The sequence below is a fragment of the Triticum urartu genome, chromosome 5A, assembly GCF_056163025.1.
Source record: "Triticum urartu cultivar PI428250 chromosome 5A, HENAU_Tu73, whole genome shotgun sequence".
Taxonomy (NCBI): domain Eukaryota; kingdom Viridiplantae; phylum Streptophyta; class Magnoliopsida; order Poales; family Poaceae; genus Triticum; species Triticum urartu.
The window spans coordinates 643,992,915-644,016,554 of NC_141877.1; positions in this window are offsets into that span (position 1 = coordinate 643,992,915).

Here is a 23,640-nt window from a genome sequence, read left to right on the forward strand (position 1 = left end):
TCACCTACTTCATGATGCTCACCGCCGTGCGTGAGTAATTCCATCGTAGGCTTGCTGGACGGTGATGGGTTGGATGGGATCTATCATGTAATCGAGTTAGTTGTGTTAGGGTTTGATCCCTAGTATCCACTATGTTCTAAGATTGATGTTGCTATGACTTTGCTATGCTTAATGCTTGTCACTAGGGCCCGAGTGCCATGATTTCAGATCTGAACCTATTATGTTTTCATCAATATATGAGTGTTCTTGATCCTATCTTGCAAGTCTATAGTCACCTATTATGTGTTATGATCCGTTAACCCCGAAGTGACAATAATCGGGATACTTACCGGTGATGACCGTAGTTTGACGAGTTCATGTATTCACTATGTGTTAATGCTTTGTTCCGGTTCTCTATTAAAAGGAGGCCTTAATATCCCTTAGTTTCCAATATGGACCCCGCTGCCACGGGAGGGTAGGACAAAAGATGTCATGCAAGTTCTTTTAATAAAGCACGTATGACTATTTACGGAATACATGCCTACATTATATCGATGAACTGGAGCTAGTGCCGTCTTGCCCTAGGTTATAACTGTCACATGATGAATATCATCCAACAAGTCACCGATCCAATGCCTACGAATTTATCTTATATTGTTTCTGCTAAGTTACTACTGCCATCATCACTGTTACACTTGCTACAAAACTGCTATCACTATTACTGTTACCGTTGCTGCTGTCACTACTATCAAAACTATCATATTATTGTGCTACTGATTACTTGCGGCAGATAATTAATCTCCAGGTGTGGTTGAATTGACAACTCAGCTGCTAATACCTTCAAATATTCTTTGGCTCCCCTTGTGCCGAATCTATAAATTTGGGTTGAATACTCTATCCTCGAAAACTGTTGTGATCCCCTATACTTGTTGAGTCACTTGGGATTATTATTATATTATCACTATGAAAAATCTGAAGGATACAAAGACTAAGATTTATCCCTCAAGGAAGAGGGGAGGGGGGGGGGGTAAGGAACTGCCATCCAGTTCCGCTTTAGATTCACCTTCTGTTATGAGTAAACTTGCAACACCACCACATGCTATTAATTCTAATATGTCGCAAGTTATTGATGATGCTACTTCTACTATGAATGATGCTTATGATGATGCTAGTACCTTGCTTGATAATGATGATGTGCCACTTGGTGAATTTCTTGATAAACAAATTGCTAGAGTAATACAACATGATGTTGTTAATTCTGATGATGAGCTTGAAACTGAAACTCCTAAAATACCTGCTATAACTAGCCCTCCTAAATATGAATTGCCTAAGGTACCGGAAGGGTATGTTATGAGTGAAGAAACAACTAGAGATATTCTTGCTTGTAAGGATAGAGATGATCTGGAAAAATTACTATGCAAGTATAAAGAAAAATCTCTGAATGCTAGAATGAAATGCGATCCTAAGTTTGCTACTTCACCTATCTTTATTGATGACAAGGATTATGAATTCTCTATCGACCCAGAGTTAATTACTTTGGTTGAATCTGATCCTTTCCATGGTTATGAAACTGAAACTGTTGTGGCATATCTTACTAAGTTGAATGACATAGCCACCCTTTTTACTCATGATGAGAAAACTTGCTATTACTTTATCCTCAAATTATTTCCTTTCTCATTAAAGGGTGATGCTAAAGCTTGGTACAATACTCTTGCTCCTGGTTGTGTGCGTAGTCCCCAGGATATGGTTTATTACTTCTCTGAAAAATATTTTCCTGCTCATATGAAACAAGCTGCCTTACAGGAAATATTTAACTTTGTGCAAATCAAAGAAGAGAGTCTCCCACAAGCTTGGGGAGGCTTTGCCAGTTACTTAATGCTTTGCCTGATCATCCTCTTAAGAAAAATGAAATACTTGATATCTTCTATAATGGACTAACCGATGCTTCTAGGGACTTCCTAGATAGTTGTGCTAGTTGTGTTTTCAGGGGACGGACTATTGCTCAAGCCGAAGAATTATTGAATAACATATTGACAAATTATGATGATTGGACTATTCCTGAACCACCGCTTAAACCCACTCCGAAGAAGAGGGGTATATTATATCTCAGTCCTGAAGATATGCAAGAGGCAAAGAAATCTATGAAGGAAAAAGGTATTAAAGCTGAAGATGTTAAAATTTACCTCCTATTGAAGAAACACATGGGCTTAATACACCACCACTGCCTAAGGTGGTAGAGGTAAATTATCTTATGAAGTTTAATGAAAATGATAATCCTCACAATATGCATCCTAGTCAATGCCTTTATGAGTTTGAAAACTACATTAGAAAACAAGATCACTTCAATGCAAATGTTATGAAACAATTGAAATATAATTCTGATATGACTGCTCGCTTGAGTCACTTGTTATTTAGAATAGCAAATGATGTTAGAGGTGTTGGAAAACATGCTTCTATGGTTCAAACTCAATTAGAACAAGTTGCTAAGTCACAAAGAGAATTACTTGATGAAATGAATCATAATATGCATGACTTTGCTGTTAGAGTTGCAACTAGAGGAGGTAAAATGACTCAGGAACCACTTTATCCCGAAGGACATCCTAAAATAATTGAACAAGATTCACAAAGAAATAACACCAGTTCACCTAGTCCTTCTAAAAGGAAAAAGAAAAAGAAAAATGATAGGACTTCACATGCTTCTTGTGATCCTGAAGTAGAGAAACCTCCTGATAATGAAAATGAAACTTCTATCTCTGATGCCGAAACTCAATCTGGTAATGAACGCTCACCTAGCGATAATGAAAAAGATAATGTTGATGTTCATGAAGACACTCAACCAAACAATGAAAAAGAACCAGATAATGATGTTGAGATAGAACCACCTGTTGATCTTGATAACCCACAACCTAAGAATAAAAGGTATGATAAAAGAGACTTTGTGGTTAGGAAATACGGCAAAGAAAGAGAACCGTGGGTTCAAAAACCTATGCCTTTTCCACCCAAGTCAAATAAAAAGAATGATGATGAAGAATTTGAAAGCTTTGCTGAAATGCTGAGGCCAGTCTTTTTGCGTACTCGCTTGACTGATATCTTGTAGATGCCTCCTTATGCAAAGTATATGAAAGACATCATCACAAATAAGAGAAAAATACCGGAAGATGAAATCTCCACTATGCTTGGTAATTATACTTTCAAAGATGGAGTGCCTAAAAAACTTGGAGATCCAGGAATACCAACTATACCTTGCTCCATCAAAAAGAATTATGTGAAAACTGCTTTGTGTGATTTAGGAGCTGGTGTTAGTGTTATGCCTTTCTCTTTATATAAAAGACTTGACTTGAATAAACTCACACCTACTGAAATATCTTTGCAAATGGCTGATAAATCAACTACCATACCTATCGGTGTATGTGAGGATGTGCCCATTGTTGTTGCTAATGTTATTATTTTGACTGACTTTGTTATACTTGAGATGCCCGAAGACGACAACATGTCGATTATCCTTGGTAGACCCTTCTTGAATACTGTAGGGGCTGTTATTGATTGCAATAAAAGCAAGGTCACTTTTCATATTAATGGTAATGAGCATAAGGTGCACTTTCCGAAAAAACAATTTCAAGTGAATGGTATTAATGTTATTGAAAAATCTCCGACAATCACTATTGGCAGTTTTCAAATACCTCTATGATACGTATCCAACGTATCTATAATTTTTGATTGTTCCATGCTATATTATATCTTGTTTTGGACATTATTGGGCTTTATTATACACTTTTATATTATTTTTGGGACTAACCTATTAACTGGAGGCCCAGCCCAGAATTGCTGTTTTTTGCCTATTTCAGAGTTTCGCAGAAAACGAATATCAAACGGAGTCCAAACGGAATGAAACCTTCGGGATCGTGATTTTCAGAACGAACATGATCCGGAGGACTTGGACCCTACGTCAAGACATCAACCAGGAAGGCACGAAGTAGGGGGGCGCGCCCTCCACCCTCGTGGGGCCCACGTTGCTCCACCGACGTACTTCTTCCTCCTATATATACCTACGTACCCCCAAACTACTAGATACGGAGCCAAAACCCTAATTCCACTGTCGTAACTTTCTGTATCCATGAGATCCCATCTTGGAGCCTTTTCCAGAGCTCTGCCGGAGGGGGCATCGATCACGGAGGGCTTCTACATCAACACCATAGCCTCTCCGATGAAGTGTGAGTAGTTTACTTCAGACCTTCGGGTCCATAGTTATTAGCTAGATGACTTCTTCTCTTTTTGGATCTCAATACAAAGTTCTCCCCCTCTCTTGTGGAGATCTATTCGATGTAATCTTCTTTTGCGGTGTGTTTGTTGAGATCGATGAATTGTGGGTTTATGATCAAGTTTATCTATGAACAATATTTGAATCTTCTCTGAATTCTTTTATGTATGATTGGTTATCTTTGCAAGTCTCTTCAAATTATCAGTTTGGTTTGGCCTACTAGATTGATCTTTCTTGCAATGGGAGAAGTGCTTAGCTTTGGGTTCAATCTTGCGGTGTCCTTTCCCAGTGACAGTAGGGGCAGCAAGGCACGTATTGTATTGTTGCCATCGAGGATAACAAGATGGGATTTATATCATATTGCATGAGTTTATCCCTCTACATCATGCCATCTTCCTTAAAGCGTTACTCTGTTCTTTTGAACTTAATACTCTAGATGCATGCTGGATAGCGGTCGATCTGTGGAGTAATAGTAGTAGATGCAGGCAGGAGTCGGTCTACTTGTCTCGGACGTGATGCCTATATACATGATCATACCTAGATATTCTCATAACTATGCTCAATTCTGTCAATTGCTCAATAGTAATCTGTTTACCACCGTAATACTTATGCTCTCGAGAGAAGCCACTAGTGAAACCTATGGCCCCCGGGTCTATTTTCCATCATATTAATCTTCCATCAACAAGATATTTCCTTTTCTGTTTATTCTGCTTTCTTTACTTTGCATCTTTATCATAAAAATACCAAAAATATTATTTTATCATATCTATCAGATCTCACTTTCGTAAGTGACCGTGAAGGGATTGACAACCCCTTTATTGCGTTGGTTGCGAGGATTTTATTTGTTTGTGTAGGTGCGAGGGACTCGTGCGTGGCCTCCTAATGGATTGATACCTTGGTTCCCAAAAACTGAGGGAAATACTTATGCTACTTTGCTGCATCACCCTTTCCTCTTCAAGGGAAAATCAACGCAGTGCTCAAAAGAGGTAGCAAGAAGGATTTCTGGCGCCGTTGCCGGGGAGTCTACGCAAAAGTCAACATACCAAGTACCCATCATAAACCCTTATCTTCCGCATTACATTATTTGCCATTTGCCTCTCGTTTTCCTCTCCCCCACTTCACCCTTGCCATTTTATTCGCCCTCTCTCTCCTTCCTCCTTCTCTTTCTCTATTTGCCTTTATTTGCCCGTCTCTTGTTTGGTTGCGTGTTGGATTGCTTGCTTGTCACGATGGCTCAATATAATACCAAATTGTGTGACTTTACTAATACCAACAACAATGATTTTATTAGCACTCGGATTGCTCCTCTTACCGATGCTGAATCTTGTGAAATTAATGCTGCTTTGCTGAATCTTGTCATGAAAGATCTGTTTTCCGGCCTTCCTAGTGAAGATGCCGCTACCCATCTAAACAAATTTGTTGATTTGTGTGATATGCAAAAGAAGAAAGATGTGGACAATGATATTGTTAAATTGAAGCTATTTCCTTTTTTCGCTTAGAGATCGTGCTAAAGCTTGGTTTTCGTCTTTGCATAAAAATAGTATTGATTCGTGGAATAAGTGCAAAGATGCTTTTATCTCTAAGTATTTTCCTCCCGCTAAGATCATCTCTCTTAGAAACGATATCATGAATTTTAAGCAACTTGATCATAAACATGTTGCACAAGCTTGGGAGAGGATGAAATTAATGATACGTAATTGCCCTACACATGGTTTGAATTTATGGATGATTATACAAAATTTTTATGCCGGATTGAATTTTGCTTCTAGAAATCTTTTAGTTTCGGCCGCGGGAGGAACTTTTATGGAAATCACTTTAGGAGAAGCTACTAAACTCCTAGATAATATTATGGTTAATTATTCTCAATGGCACACTGAAAGATCTACTAATAAGAAAGTGCATGCGATAGAAGAAATTAATGTTTTGAGTGGAAAGATGTATGAACTTATGAAATTATTTGCTAATAAAAGTGTTTCTTCTAATCCTAATGATATGCCTTTGTCTACTATAATTGAGAATAATAATGAATCTATGGATGTGAATTTTGTTGGTAGGAATAATTTTGGTAACAACGCGTATAGAGGAACCCTAGGCCGTATCCTAGTAATTCCTCTAATAATTATGGTAATTCCTACAACAATTCTTATGGAAATTTTAATAAGATACCCTCTGATTTTGAATCTAATATTAAATAATTTATTACTTCACAAAAGAATTACAATGCTTTGATTGAAGAAAAATTGCTTAAGATTGATGAGTTGGCTAGGAACGTTGATAGAATTTCTCTTGATGTTGATTCTTTGAAACTTAGATCTATTCCACCTAAGCATGATATCAATGAGTCTCTCAAAGCCATGAGAATTTCCATTGATGAGTGCAAAGAAAGAACCGCTACGATGCGTGCTAAGAAAGATTTCTTTATAAAAGCGTGTTCTTCTAGTTTCCATGATAATAAAGATGAAGATCTAAAAGTTATTGATGTGTCCCCTATTAAATCTTTGTTTTGCAATATGAATCTTGATAATGATGGGACTGAATATGATCCGCCTTTACCTAGAAGACGTTCCAAAAATTCGGAGTCTTTAGATCTTGATGCTAAAATTGTTAAAAGTGGGATTGAAGAAGTCAAAACTTTAAATATCAATCAACCCACTATTTTGGATCTCAAGGAATTTAATTACAATAATTGCTCTTTGATAGATTGTATTTCCTTGTTGCAATCCGTGCTAAATTCTCCTCATGCTTATAGTCAAAATAAAGCCTTTACCAAACATATCGTTGATGCTTTAATGCAATCTTATGAAGAAAAACTTGAGTTGGAAGTTTCTATACCTCGAAAACTTTATGATGAGTGGGAACCTACTATTAAAATTAAAATTAAAGATCATTAATGCTATGCTTTGTGTGATTTGGGTGCTAGTGTTTCCACGATTCCAAAGACTTTGTGTGATTTGCTAGGTTTCCGTGATTTTGATGACTGCTCTTTAAACTTGCACCTTGCGGATTCAACTATTAAAAAACCTATGGGAAGAATTAATGATGTTCTTATTGTTGCAAATAGTAATTATGTGCCCGTAGATTTTATTATTCTTGACATAGATTGCAATCCTTCATGTCCTATTATTCTTGGTAGACCTTTCCTTAGAATGATTGGTGCAATTATTGATATGAAGGAAGGGAATATTAGATTCCAATTTCCATTAAGGAAAGGCATGGAACACTTCCCTATAAATAAAATTAAATTACCACATGAATCTATTATGAGAGCCACTTATGGATTGCCTACCAAAGATGGCAATACATAGATCTATCCTTGCTTTTATGCCTAGCTAGGGGCGTTAAACGATAGCGCTTGTTGGGAGGCAACCCAATTTTATTTTTATTCCTTGATTTTTTCTCGGGTTTAGTAATAAATAATTTATCTAGACTCTGTTTTGGTTGTGTTTTTTGTGTTTAATTAGTTTTTGTGCCAAGTAGAACCGTTGGGAACACTTGGGGAAAGTCTTTTTAATCTTGCTGTAAAAAACAGAAACTTTAGCGCTCACGAGAATTGCTGCCATTTTTATTTGGAAAGTTCTATTTAGTTAATTCTTTTTGAAGATGATTAATAGATAAATTCATCACGTCCAGCAATTTATTTTAGAATTTTTGGGGTTCCATAACGTGCGTTAGCTACAGATTACTACAGATTGTTCTATTTTTGACAGATTCTGTTTTTCGTGTGTTGTTTGCTTATTTTGATGAATCTATGGCTAGTAAAATAGTTTATAAACCATAGATAAGTTGTAATACAGTAGGTTTAAAACCAATATAAATAAACAATGAGTTCGTTACAGTACCTTGAAGTGGTGTTTTGTTTTCTTTCGCTAACGGAGCTCACGAGATTTTCTACTTTAAGTTTTGTGTTGTGAAGTTTTCAAGTTTTGGGTGAAAGATTTGATGGATTATGGAACAAGGAGTGGCAAGAGCCTAAGCTTGTGGATTCCCATGGCACCCCAAGATAATCTAAGGACACCTAAAAGCCAAAGCTTGGGGATGCCCCGGAAGGCATCCCCTCTTTCGTCTACTTCCATCGGTAACTTTACTTGGAGCTATATTTTTATTCACCACATGATATGTGTTTTGCTTGGAGCGTCTTGTATTATTTGAGTCTTTATTTGTTAGTTTTCCACAATCATCCTTTCTGTACACACCTTTTGAGAGAGACACACATGATTCGAAAATTGTTAGAATACTCTATGTGCTTCACTTATATCTTTTGAGTTATATAGTTTTTGCTCTAGTGCTTCACTTATATCTTTTAGAGCACGGTGGTGGATTTGTTTTATAGAAACTATTGTTCTCTCATGCTTCACTTAGATTATTTTGAGAGTCCTACAAAACAGTGTGGTAATTTGCTTTAATTATGTTAGGCATTCAAGATTTTTTTTCTTATGAGTGTGTTGAATACTATGAGAAGTTTGATACTTGATAATTGTTTTGAGATATGGAGATGGTGATATTAGAGTCATGCTAGTTGAGTAGTTGTGAATTTGAGAAATACTTGTGTTGAAGTTTGTGATTCCCGTAGCATGCACGTATGGTGAACCGTTATGTGATGAAGTCGGAGCATGATTTATTTATTGATTGTCTTCCTTATGAGTGGCGGTCGGGGACGAGCGATGGTCTTTTCCTACCAATCTATCCCCCTAGGAGCATGCGCGTAATACTATGCTTCGATAACTAATAGATTTTTGCAATAAGTGTGTGAGTTCTTTATGACTAATATTGAGTCCATGGATTATACGCACTCTCACCCCTCCATCATTGCTAGCCTCTCTAATACCGCGCACCTTTCGCCGGTATCATACACCCACCATATACCTTCCTCAAAACAGCCACCATACCTACCTATCATGGCATTTCCATAGCCATTCCGAGATATATTGCCATGCAACTTTCCACCGTTCCATTTACTATGACACACTCCATCATTGTCATATTGCTTTGCATGATCATGTAGTTGACATTGTATTTGTGGCAAAGTCACCGTTCATAATTCTTTCATACATGTCACTCATGCATCATTGCACATCCCGGTACACCGCCGGAGGCATTCACATAGTCATATTTTGTTCTATGTATTGAGTTGTAATTGTTGAGTTGTAAGTAAATAAAAGTGTGATGATCATCATTTTTAGAGCATTGTACCAAGTGAGGAAAGGATGATGGAGACTATGATTCCCCCACAAGTCGGGATGAGACTCTGGACTAAAAAAAGAGGCCATAAAAAAAGAGAAAAGGCTCAAATAAAAAAATGAGAGAAAAAGAGAGAAGGGACAATGCTACTATCCTTTTGCCACACTTTTGCTTCAAAGTAGCACCATGATCTTCATGATAGAGTCTCTTATGATATCACTTTCATATACTAGTGGGAATTTTTCATTATAGAACTTGGCTTGTATATTCCAATGATGAGCTTCCTCAAAATGCCCTAGGTCTTCGTGAGCAAGCGAGTTGGATGCACACCCACTTAGTTCCTTTTGTTGAGCTTTCATATACTTATAGCTCTAGTGCATCCGTTGCATGGCAATCCCTACTCACTCACATTGATATCTATTAATGGGCATCTCCATAGCCCGTTGATACGCCTAGTTGATGTGAGACTATCTTCCCTTTTTGTCGTCTCCACAACCACCATTCTATTCCACATATAGTGCTATGTCCATGGCTCACGCTCATGTATTGCGTGAAGATTGAAAAAGTTTGAGAACACCAAAAGTATGAAACAATTGCTTGGCTTGTCATCGGGGTTGTGCATGATTTAAATACTTTGTGTGGTGAAGATGGAGCATAGCCAGACTATATGATTTTGTAGGGATAACTTTCTTTGGCCATGTTATTTTGAAGAGACATAATTGCTTACTTAGTATGTTTGAAGTATTATTATTTCTATGTCAATATTGAATTTTTGTCTTGAATCTTTCGGATCTGAATATTCATACCACAATTGAGAGAATTACATTGAAATTATGCCAAGTAGCATTCCACATCAACAATTTTGTTTTTATCATTTACCTACTCGAGGACGAGCAGGAATTAAGCTTGGGGATGCTTGATACGTCTCCAACGTATCTATAATTTTTTATTGTTCCATGCTATATTATATCCTGTTTTGGACATTATTGGGCTTTATTATACACTTTTATATTATTTTTGGGACTGACCTATTAACCGGAGGCCCAACCCAGAATTGCTGTTTTTTTTGCCAATTTCAGAGTTTTGCAGAAAAAGAATATAAAACGGAGTCCAAACGGAATGAAACCTTCGGGAATGTGATTTTCGGAACGAACATGATCCAGAGGACTTGGACCCTACGTCAAGACATCAACCAAGAAGGCACGAGGTAGGGGGCGCGCCTACCCCCCAGGCGTGCCCTCCACCCTCGTGGGGCCCATGTTGCTCCACCGATGTACTTCTTCCTCCTATATATACCTACGTACCCCCAAACTACCAGATACGGAGCCAAAACCCTAATTCCACCACCGTAACTTTTTGTATCCATGAGATCCCATCTTGGGGCCTTTTTCGGAGCTCCGCCGGAGGGGGCATCGATCACGGAGGGCTTCTACATCAACACCATAGCCTCTCCGATGAAGTGTGAGTAGTTTACTTCAGACCTTCGGGTCCATAGTTATTAGCTAGATGACTTCTTCTCTCTTTTTGGATCTCAATACAAAGTTCTCCCCCTCTCTTGTGGAGATCTATTCAATGTAATCTTCTTTTGTGGTGTGTTTGTTGAGACTGATGAATTGTGGGTTTATGATCAAGTTTATCTATGAACAATATTTGAATCTTCTCTGAATTCTTTTATGTATGATTGGTTATCTTTGCAAGTCTCTTCGAATTATCAGTTTGGTTTGGCCTACTAGATTGATCTTTCTTGCAATGGGAGAAGTGCTTAGCTTCGGGTTCAATCTTGCGGTGTCCTTTCCCAGTGACAATAGGGGCAGCAAGTCGCATATTGTATTGTTGACATCGAGGATAACAAGATGGGGTTTATATCATATTGCATGAGTTTATCCCTCTACATCATGTCATCTTGCTTAAAGCGTTACTCTGTTCTTTTGAACTTAATACTCTAGATGCATGCTGGATAGCGGTCGATGTGTGGAGTAATAGTAGTAGATGCAGGCAGGAGTCGGTCTACTTGTCTCGGACGTGATGCCTATATACATGATCATACCTAGATATTCTCATAACTATGCTCAATTCTGTCAATTGCTCAACAGTAATTTGTTTACCCACCGTAATACTTATGCTCTCGAGAGAAGCCACTAGTGAAACCTATGGCCCCCGGGTCTATTTTCCATCATATTAATCTTCCATCAACAAGCTATTTCCTTTACTGTTTATTTTGCTTTCTTTACTTTGCATCTTTATCATAAAAATACCAAAAATATTATCTTATCATATCTACCAGATCTCACTTTCATAAGTGACCGTGAAGGGATTGACAACCCCTTTATTGCGTTGGTTGCGAGGATTTTATTTGTTTGTGTAGGTGCGAGGGACTCATGCGTCGCCTCCTACTGGATTGATACCTTGGTTCTCAAAAACTGAGGGAAATACTTACGCTACTTTGCTGCATCACCCTTTCCTCTTCAAGGGAAAACCAACGTAGTGCTCAAGAGGTAGCACTCTACCTATTGTCAAAAAGAAATATGAAATGCTTATTGTTGGGGAAATGCAAATCCCCATTGAGGTAACTTAGTGATTTACGAAAGTTCTTTGGTTTCATGCTAATCGAAAGTGGTTGTTAATAAGACCCGATCAACCTTATTAATGAATCATTTTTGAACGGTATGAAGTTGATGAATTTAGTAAGCACTATTTTCTATCCCTACTTTTTATTCTCTGTTTTTATTACTTAAATAAAATAAAATGCCATGTTTTTTCTATTTTCTAAATTTCCCATGCAATAAAAAATGACCCAAAAATAAAAGTTCTCAGAATGCCTTGAAAATTTTATATGATTTTTTTTGAATATTTAAGAATTTTTGGTGCAAATAATACCAGAGGGAGGTGCACCAGGTGGGCACAACCCACCTGGTAGGTTGTGGTCCCCACGTGGGCCCCCTCACTTACCTCTTCATCCCACATCATCACACACCACCAGAAAAAAAATCCCCATTGCTCTCTCTCTCCCATGTTCTTGAACTCAAACCCGTGGATTTCGATCTCTTTGCTGGAAGCTCCGTTTCCAAAACTGTTTCGGGGGATTGTTGCTTGGTATGTGACTCCACCATTTGTCCAATTAGTTTTTGTTTTAGTGGTTTATACTTTGAATAATTAGCTACTCTTGGTGCTGCTGTAGATGTGCTTGCATGTTGAATTCTTAGTGTTCTAAGTAGTTTTAATGCTTGCTATGGCCTCTATGTATCCCTATGAGTAGTTGCTGTCAATTTTGTGAAGTTTTGTTGACAAAATTTTGTCACCTCATTATTTTATTTTCAGAAAATTGTACGCGGACATGAATATATTCAGTAAGTTTGGCTCAAAGAAGAACTCCAAGGGTGTTATTGGGGAGTCTTCTGACAGTGACCTCCACCCTCCGAGGTTGGCGGAGGTACGGCCGTGCGAATGGCCGCACACCCCGTTCCTGCAAGAGGCTGGAATTCATGAGGAGTTCATGCAATCTATTGCCAATGTCGGCCTCACCGACTTCATCACAGATGAGGGCGGATACAGGATTATGCCTGCAGACATCATTGCTTACCGGAACGCTCAGGCTGCTGCAGAGGCTGCACAGGTGCCTCAGCAGTGGGACGAGTGGATGCCCGCTCCTCAGTACCCCTACCACCCTCCAGGCCACTGATCAATTACCAACTTAGGCCAAAAGCCTAAGCTTGGGGGAGTATGTGTTCTCACCGACATTATATTCATGTTCACATATCATCCTATTTGTCGGTTGATAACCCGCAAGTATAGGGGATCACAACAGTTTTCGAGGGTAAAGTATTCAACCCAAATTTATAGATTCGACACAAGGGGAGCCAAAGAATACTCTCAAGTATTAGCAGCTGAGTTGTCAATTCAACCACACCTGGAAACTTAGTATCTGCAGCAAAGTATTTAGTAGCAAAGTAATATGATAGTAGTGGTAACGGTAGCAAAAGGTAACAGTAGTAAAAGTAATGTTTTTGGTATTTTGTAGTGATGATAGCAATAACAACGGGAAAGTAAATAAGCGAAGAACAATATAGGAAAGCTCGTAGGCAATGGATCGGTGATAGAGAATTAGGCCGGATGCGGTTCATCATGTAACAGTCATAACCTAGGGTGACACAGAACTAGCTCTAGTTCATTGATATAATGTAGGAATGTATTCCGAATATAGTCATACGTGCTTGTGGAAAAGAACTTGCATGACATCTTTTGTCCTACCCTCCCATGGCAGCGGGGTCCTTACGGAAACTAATGGATATTAAGGCCTCCTTTTAATAGAGTACCGGAACAAAGCATTAACACATAGTGAATACATGAACTCCTCAAACTACGGTCATCACCGGTAAGTATCCCGATTATTGTCACTTCGGGGTTAACGGATCATAACACATAATAGGTGACTATAGACTTGCAAGATAGGATCAAGAACACTCATATATTGATGAAAACATAATAGGTTCAGATCTGAAATCATGGCACTCGGGCCCTAGTGACAAGCATTAAGCATAGCAAAGTCATAGCAACATCAATCTTAGAACATAGTGGATACTAGGGATCAAACCCTAACACAACTAACTCGATTACATGATAGATCCCATCCAACCCATCACCGTCCAGCAAGCCTACGATGGAATTACTCACGCACGGCGGTGAGCATCATGAAATTGGTGATGGAGGATGGTTGATGATGACGATGGCGACGGATTCCCCTCTCCGGAGCCCTGAACGGACTCCAGATCAGCCCTCCCGAGAGGTTTTAGGGCTTGGCGGCGGCTCCGTATCGTAAAACGCGATGAATTCTTCTCTCTTATTTTTTCTCCCCGAAACACAATATATGGAGTTGGAGTTGGAGTCGGAGAGGCACCATGGGGCCCACAAGGTAGGGGGGCACGCCCTAGGGGGGCAGGCGCGCCCCCACCCTCGTGGCTAGGGTGTGGGCCCCTGGCCTTGATTCTTTGCTAGTATTTTTTTATTATTTCCAAAAATAATCTCCGTGGAGTTTTAGGTCATTCTGAGAACTTTTGTTTCTGCACATAAATAACACCATGGTAATTCTGCTGAAAACAGTGTCAGTACGGGTTAGTTCCATTCAAATCATGCAAGTTAGAGTCCAAAACAAGGGCAAAAGTGTTTGGAAAAGTAGATACGTTGGAGACATATCAACTCCCCCAAGCTTAAACCTTTGCTTGTCCTCAAGCAATTCAGTTGACAAACTGAAAGTGATAAAGAAATTTTTTTACAAACTCTGTTTGCTCTTGTTGTTGTAAATATGTAAAGCCAGCATTCAAGTTTTCAGCAAAGATTATAACTAACCACATTCACAATAACGCTTAGGTCTCAAGTTTACTCATATCAATAGCATGATCAACTAGCGAGTAATAATAATAAATCTCAGATGACAACACTTTCTCAAAACAATCATAATATGATATAACAAGGTGGTATCTCGCTAGCCCTTTTTGCGACCGCAAAACATAAATGCAGAGCACCTTTAAAGACCAAGGACTGACTAGACATTGTAATTCATGGTAAAAGAGATCCAGTCAAGTCATACTCAATGTAAACTAACAATAATGAATGCAAATGACAGCGGTGCTCTCCAACTGGTGCTTTTTTAATAAGAGGATGATGACTCAGCATAAAAGTAAATAGATAGGCCCTTCGTAGAGGGAAGCAGGGATTTGTAGAGGTGCCAGAGCTCGGTTCTGAAACAGAGGTGAATAATATTTTGAGCGGTATACTCTCATTGTCAACATAACAACCAAGAGATGGCGATATCTTCCATGCTACACACATTATAGGCGGTTCCCAAATAGAATGGTAAAGTTTATAATCCCCCTTCCACCAACAAGCATCAATCCATGGCTTGCTCGAAACAACGAGTGCCTCCAACTAACAAGGGTCCCAGGGGGAGTTTTGTTTGCAATTATTTTGATTTAGTTTGCATAAAGCATGGGACTGGGCATCCCGGTGACCAGCCATTTATCTTGTGAGTGAGGAGCGGAGTCCACTCCTCTTAAGAATAACCCACCTAACATGGAAGATACAGACAACCCTAGTTGATACATGAGCTATTCGAGCATACAAAACATGATATTTATTTGAAGGTTTAGAGTTTGGCACATACAAATTTACTTGGAACGGCAGGTAGATACCGTATATAGGTAGGTATAGTGGACTCATGTGGAATAACTTTGGGGTTTAAGGGATTGGATGCACAAGCAGTATTCCCGCTTAGTACAGGTGAAGGCTAACAAAAGACTGGGAAGCGACCAGCTAGAGAGCGACAACAGTCATGAACATGCATTAGAATTAATCAACACCGAATGCAAGCATGAGTAGGATATAATCCACCATGAACATAAATATCGTGAAGGCTATGTTGATTTTGTTTCAACTACATGCGTGAACATGTGCCAAGTCAAGTCACTTAAATCATTCAGAGGAGGATACCACCCTATCATACCACATCATAACCATTTTAATAGCATGTTGGCACGAAAGGTAAACCATTATAACTCATAGCTAATCAAGCATGGCACAAGAAACTATGATCTCTAATTGTCATTGCAAACATGTTTATTCATAATAGGCTGAATCAGGAACGATGAACTAATCATATTTAAAAAAACAAAAGAGGTCAAATTCATACCAGCTTTTCTCATCTCAGTCAATCCATCATATATCGTCATAATTGCCTTTCACTTGCACGACCGAACGATGTGAATAATAATAATAGTGCACGTGCATTGGACTAAGCTGGAATCTGCAAGCATTCAATAAACAGGAGAAGAAAAGGCAATATGGGCTCTTTTGTCAGATCAACAAGTATGCATACAAGAGCCACTTCAACAATTTAATTATGGTCTTCTCCTATCGACCCCCAAAGAAAAGAAATAAAACTATTTACACGGGAAAGCTCCCAACAAGCAAAAGAAGAACAGGAAATATTTTTGGGTTTTCTTTTTAATTACTACTACAAGCATGGTAAGTAAACTAATTAAAAGCTACAACTATTTTTTTTGGTTTTTCTTAAGGTTTATTAAACACACAAGAAGAAAGCATAAAAAAGAAATTAAACTAGCATGGATGATACAAATGAAAAAGTATGAGCACCGACATCTAGCAATGAGTGTGTGAACATGAATGTAATGTCGGTGGGAAATACGTACTCCCCCAAGCTTAGGCTTTTGGCCTAAGTTGGTCTATGGCACGGCTAGCCTGGCGGATATCCATAATAATAGTTGGGGTCGTACTGAGAAGAAGAAGAAGATTCCGATTGCCACTGGCTGACAACCATCTCCGGATCCCACTGGTAATTAGACTGTCGTGAAGGATCAACTTGTGGTTCCAGCTCTGGCTCCATGGCTGGTGCAGGGTTCCAGTAGGCGTGAATAGCCTTCAGCGGAACAAGGTACTGGCCTACAACTAAATCAAACAAAGAAGGAGCAGGCAGGGTAATAGTCTCAGGATGATGTTTATCAAAGAACAATTTGTATTTAAGCTCTCCTTCCCTATTCTTAACGATAAAATCATGTGCCACCATACTCTTATAATCTCAATAAACACGAGGCATCACTTTTTCTTCCTTCTCATAATGCCTAATAGGTATGTTAAAATGTGCAGCTAGGCGTGAAGCATAGATGCCTCCAAAGATGGGGCCCTTGGTACGGTTCAGACTTAACCGTTTAGCAATAATGCCGCCCATACTAACAGAGTTATCACTGTATAAACCGTGGAGCAAAATAATAATATCAGGGATACTAAGGTTTCCACAATTTCCGCGACCAATTAAACAACGACTAGCAAATAATGCAAAATAGCGTAAAACAGGGAAATGTATGCTAGTGATTCGTGCATCGGAAACCTTCCTTGTTTCCCCTACAATGATTGTATCAATAAACCCGTCCACATCATTGCGATGTGGTTCCTCTGTCTTGCCCTCGAAAGGGACTAAACAAACCCGACAAAAATCATAAAGTGACATCTCCTTATGCTCATCATATAAATGGAACTCCACCGTAGGTGGTGAGCTCCTAGAATGGAAATGAAAATTTTGCACAAAGGTATTTATGAGTAAGAGATACTGATCGCATTGGTCGTGGAGGAAAGCGGTGAGGCCTGCATTTTTAGCCAATTCATGAAAATTCTCATAAATCCCGGCTACTCTCAAGAAATAATCGGAAGGCCATTCACACGCCCAAACCTCCGCGGTGCGAGGCAGATTATACTTAGGCTTTGGTGCCTTTTCCTTCGAGCTTTGGCTCGATGAGCCCCTCAAAATCTCTTCATCATTTTCTGAAAAATTCTGAAATTTTTAGTAACTTCAAAATAAAAGTAAACCAAACTCAATAATATTGATAGCAACTACTCCTACAAGTGCCTAGGGCCTATATCATGCATCGAAACTACTTGGAACCATATAAATTTGACATGCAAGCTCAAGAACATGGTCACCTAGGCATCATAAATTTGCAGTGAATAAAGCACTAGAACAAAAACTAATTGGACCAATGGAGGAGTCACATACCAAGGAACAATCTCCCCAAGCAGTTTTCTGAGAGGTGCTTTGAGTAAGGAGATCAAAAATGGAAGCAAAACGATCTTGGACTCAGGCTTGAGCTGTATATTCATGTTTGTGGGAGGAAGAAGAAGTGTGTGGGTGCAGGAATAAATGGAGGAGGGCCACTGTGGGCCCACGAGGCAGGGGGCGCGCCCTCCACCCTCGTGGGCAGGTGGTTGACCCCCCTGCTGTGTTCTCAGTGCCAAATATTCTCAAATATTCTATAAAAATCATATTTAAATTTCAGGGCATTTGGAGAACTTTTATTTTCGGGGTATTTTTATATTGCATGGATAGTCAGATAACAGACAGAAAAATATTTATTTTTATTTTATTTAATATAAATAACATAAAGTAAAAGTGGGGTACAGAAGGTTGTGCCTTCTAGTTTCATCCATCTCATGATCGTCAAAAGGAATCCACTAACAAGGTTGATCAAGTCTTGTTAGCGAACTCATTCCGAATAACATGGAACCGGAGAAATTTCGAATAACACTATGTTACCTCAACGGGGATATGCACATCCCCAATAATAAGAATATCATATTTCTTCTTGACAGTAGGAAGAGGAAATTCAAAACCTCCAAATATAATCGATGGAATTTTTCCAATAGAGTTGATACTATGAACTTGAGGTTGTTTCCTCGGAAAGTGTACCGTATGCTCATTACCATTAACATGAAAAGTGACATTGCCTTTAGTGCAATCAATAACAGCCCCTGCAGTATTCAAAAAGGGTCTTCCAAGAATAATAGACATACTATCGTCCTCGGGAATATCAAGAATAACAAAGTCCGTTAAAATAGTAACGTTTGCAACTACAACAGGCACATCCTCACAAATACCGACAGGTATAGCAGTTGATTTATCAGCCATTTGCAAAGATATTTCAGTAGGTGTCAACTTATTCAAATCAAGTCTATGATATAAAGAGAGAGGCATAACACTAACACGGGCTCCAAGATCACATAAAGCAGTTTTAACATAGTTTCTTTTAATAGAGCATGGTATAGTGGGTACACCGGGATCTCCAAGTTTCTTAGGTATTCCACCCTTAAAAGTATAATTAGCAAGCATGGTGGAAATTTCAGCTTCCGGTATCTTTATTTTATTTGTAACAATTTCTTTCATATACTTGGCATAAGGATTCGTTTTAAGCATATCAGCTAATCGCATACGCAAAAAGATAGGTCTAATCATTTCAGCAAAGAGCTCAAAATCCTCATCATCCTTTTTCTTGGATGGTTTGGGAGGACAAGACATGGGTTTTTGAACCCAAGATTCTCTTTCTTTACCGTGTTTCCTAGCAACAAAGTCTTTCTTATCATAATGTTGATTCTTTGATTGTGGGTTATCAAGATCAACATCCGGTTCCATTTCTACATCATTATCATTACTAGGTTGAGCATCATCATGAACATTATCATTAACATTATTACTAGTTTCAGGTTCATTACCAGATTGAGTTTCAGCATCAGAAATAGAAATATCATTTGGATATTTAGGTGTTTCAGTAATAGGTTCACTAGAAGCATGCAAAGTCCTATCATTTTTCTTTTTCTTCCTTTTAGAAGGACTAGGTGCATCTACATTATTTTCTGAGAATCTTGCTCAATTCTCTTAGGATGGCCTTCAGGATACAAAGGTTCCTCAGTCATTCTACCACCTCTAGTCATAACTCTAACAGCATTATCATTATTCTTACTATTCAATTCATTGAGCAAATCATTTTGAGCTTTAAGTACTTGTTCTACTTGAGTGGTAACCATAGAAGCATGTTTACTAATGAGTTTAAGTTCACCTTTAACATTAGCCATATAATCACCCAAGTGTTGAAGCATATTTGAATTGTGTTTCAATTGTCTACCAAAATAAGCATTAAAATCTTCTTGCTTAGCCATAAATTTATCAAACTCATCTAAGCATGGGCTAGCAAATTTAGTAAATGGGATTTTAGCTTTATCATATCTATAGAGAGAATTTACCTTTACTACCTGTGTCGGGTTATCAAGACCATGAGTTTCTTCAATAGGTACAGGATTAAGATCATATGTTTCTTCAACAGGCGGTAAATTAAGACCATGTATTTCTTCAATAGGAGGTAAATTCTTAACATCTTCAGCTTTAATACCTTTTTCTTTCATAGATTTCTTTGCCTCTTGCATATCTTCAGGATTGATAAATAAAATACCCCTCTTCTTCGGAGTGGGTTTAGGAATTGGCTCAGGAATTGGCTCCGGAGGTGTCCAATTATTTTCATTTGTCAACATATTATTCAATAGAATTTCAGCTTCATCCGGTGTTCTTCCCCTGAAAACAGAACCAGCACAACTATCCAGGTAATCTCAGGAGGCATCGGTTAGTCCATTATAAAAGATATCAGGTATTTCATTTTTCTTAAGAGGATGATCAGGCAAAGCATTAAGTAATTGGAGAAGCCTCCCCCAAGCTTGTGGGAGACTCTCTTCTTCAATTTGCACAAAATTATATATATATATATATATATCCCTTAAAGCAGCTTGTTTCTTATGAGCAGGGAAATATTTAGCAGAGAAGTAATAAATCATATCCTGGGGACTACGCACACAACCAGGATCAAGAGAATTAAACCATATCTTAGCATCACCCTTTAATGAGAACGGAAATATTTTAAGGATATAAAAGTAACGAGTTCTCTCATCAGTCGTGAACAGGGTGGCTATATCATTTAATTTAGTAAGATGTGCCACAACAGTTTCAGATTCATAACCATGAAAAGGATCAGATTCAACCAAAGTAATTATATCAGGATCAAAAGAGAATTCATAATCCTTATCGGTAACACAGATAGGTGAAGTAGCAAAAGCAGGGTCAGGTTTCATTCTAGCATTTAGAGATTGCTTATTCCATTTAGCTAATAACCTCTTAATTTCGTATCTATCTTTGCAAGCTAAAATAGCTAAAGAGGCTTCTTGATCAAAAACATAACCCTTAGGAATAACAAGTGATTCTTCATCATCACTTTCATCAGTATTATCAGATTCAATATTTTCAATCTCTCTAGCCCTAGCAAGTTGTTCATCCAGAAATTCACCAAGTGGCACAATAGTATCAAGCATATAAGTAGTTTCATCATAAGTATCATATATAGCAGAAGTGGCATCATCAATAACATGCGACATATCAGAACGAATAGCAGAAGCAGTTTTAGGTGTCGCAAGCTTACTCAAAACAGAAGGTGAATCAAGTGCAGAGCTAGATGGCAGTTCCTTACCTCCCCTCGTAGTTGAGGGATAAATCTTTGTTCTTGGATCTTTCAAGTTCTTCATAATGATAAGCAGATATAAATCCCAAGTGACTCAAAGAATAGAGCTATGCTCCCCGGCAACGGCGCCAGAAAATAGTCTTGCTAACCCGCAAGTATAGGGGATCACAACAGTTTTCGAGGGTAAAGTATTCAACCCAAATTTATTGATTCGAAACAAGGGGAGCCAAAGAATACTCTCAAGTATTAGCAGCTGAGTTGTCAATTCAACCACACCTGGAAACTTAGTATCTGCAGCAAAGTATTTAGTAGCAAAGTAATATGATAGTAGTGGTAACGGTAGCAAAGGGTAACAGTAGTAAAAGTAATGTTTTTGGTATTTTGTAGTGATGATAGCAATAGCAACGGGAAAGTAAATAAGTGAAGAACAATATAGGAAAGCTCGTAGGCAATGGATCGGTGATAGAGAATTAGTCCGGATGTGGTTCATCATGTAACAGTCATAACCTAGGGTGACACAGAACTAGCTCTAGTTCATTGATATAATGTAGGCATGTATTCCGAATATAGTCATACGTGCTTATGGAAAAGAACTTGCATGACATCTTTTGTCCTACCCTCCCGTGGCAGCGGGGTCCTTACGGAAACTAAGGGATATTAAGGCCTCCTTTTAATAGAGTACTGGAACAAAGCATTAACACATAGTGAATATATGAACTCCTCAAACTACGGTCATCACTGGTAAGTATCCCGATTATTGTCACTTCGGGGTTAACGGATCATAACACATAATAGGTGACTATAGACTTGCAAGATAGGATCAAGAACACTCATATATTGATGAAAACATAATAGGTTCAGATCTGAAATCATGGCACTCGGGCCCTAGTGATAAGCATTAAGCATAGCAAAGTCATAGCAACATCAATCTCAGAACATAGTGGATACTAGGGATCAAACCCTAACACAACTAACTCGATTACATGATAGATCCCATCCAACCCATCACCGTCCAGCAAGCCTATGATGGAATTACTCACGCACGGCGGTGAGCATCATGAAATTGGTGATGGAGGATGGTTGATGATGACGATGGCGACGGATTCCCCTCTCCGGAGCCCCGAACGGACTCCAGATCAGCCCTCCCGAGAGGTTTTAGGGCTTGGCGGCGGCTCCGTATCGTAAAACGTGATGAATTTTTCTCTCTTATTTTTTTCTCCCCGAAACACAATATATGGAGTTGGTGTTGGAGTCGGAGAGGCACCAGGGGGCCCACGAGGTAGGGGGGCGCGCCCTAGGGGGGCAGGCGCACCCCCACCCTCGTGGAGAGGTGGTGGCCCCCCTGGCCTTCATCTTTTGCAAGTATTTTTTATATTTTCCAAAAAGTTGCTTCGTGAAGTTTCAGGTCATTCCGAGAACGTTTGTTTCTGCACATAAATAACACCATGGTAATTCTGCTGAAAACTGTGTCAGTTCGGGTTAGTTCCATTCAAATCATGCAAGTTAGAGTCCAAAACAAGGGCAAAAGTATTTGGAAAAGTAGATACGTTGGAGACGTATCATCGGTGTTCACACTTTTTCATTGTATCATCCATGCTTAGATTTATTTTCTTGATTTCTTCTTGTGTGTTTAAAAAACTTAAGAAAAACCAAAACAAATAGTTGTAGTAATTTACTTTCTATGCATGCTTAGTAGCAATACTAAAAAGAAAATTCAAAAAGATTTCCTTGTTCTTCTTTTGCTTGTTGGGAGCTTTCCCGTGTAAATAAGTTTTCTTGTTTTTGCTTTTTATTTGCTTGTTGAAGAAAACCAAAAACTCCAAAAATATTTCAGTGTGTTTCTCTGAATTTCTTTTCTTTTTATTCGAGTCTTACTGAGGAAAAGACCACGATGAAAATGTTGAGTGACTCTCATATGAATAACTGTTGAACTAATAAAGAGCACATTTTACCTTGTCTTCTTCTGTTGAATAAAATATTTTGCAGATTCCAACTTAGTTCATGGCACTCTTGCACTATTATTATTTTCATATCATTTGGTCGTGCAAGTGAAAGGCAATAATGACGATAATCGATGAACTGGCCGTGGCAGAGAGAAACTGGTATGAACTCGACTTGTTCTATTTGTGTAAATATGTTTAACCTAGTATCCAGGCTTCAGCCCATTATGATTAAACATGTGTGCAATGACAGTTAGAGATTATAGTTTCTCATGCCATGCATAAGTAGCTGGGAGCTAGTAATGATTTATCTTGGATATCAACATAGTGTTAAAATGATTGTGATGTAGTATGATGATATGGTATCCTCCTCTAAATGTTCGAGTGGCTTGACTTGGTACATGTTCATGCATGTAGTTGAATCAAAACCAACATAGCCTCTATAATA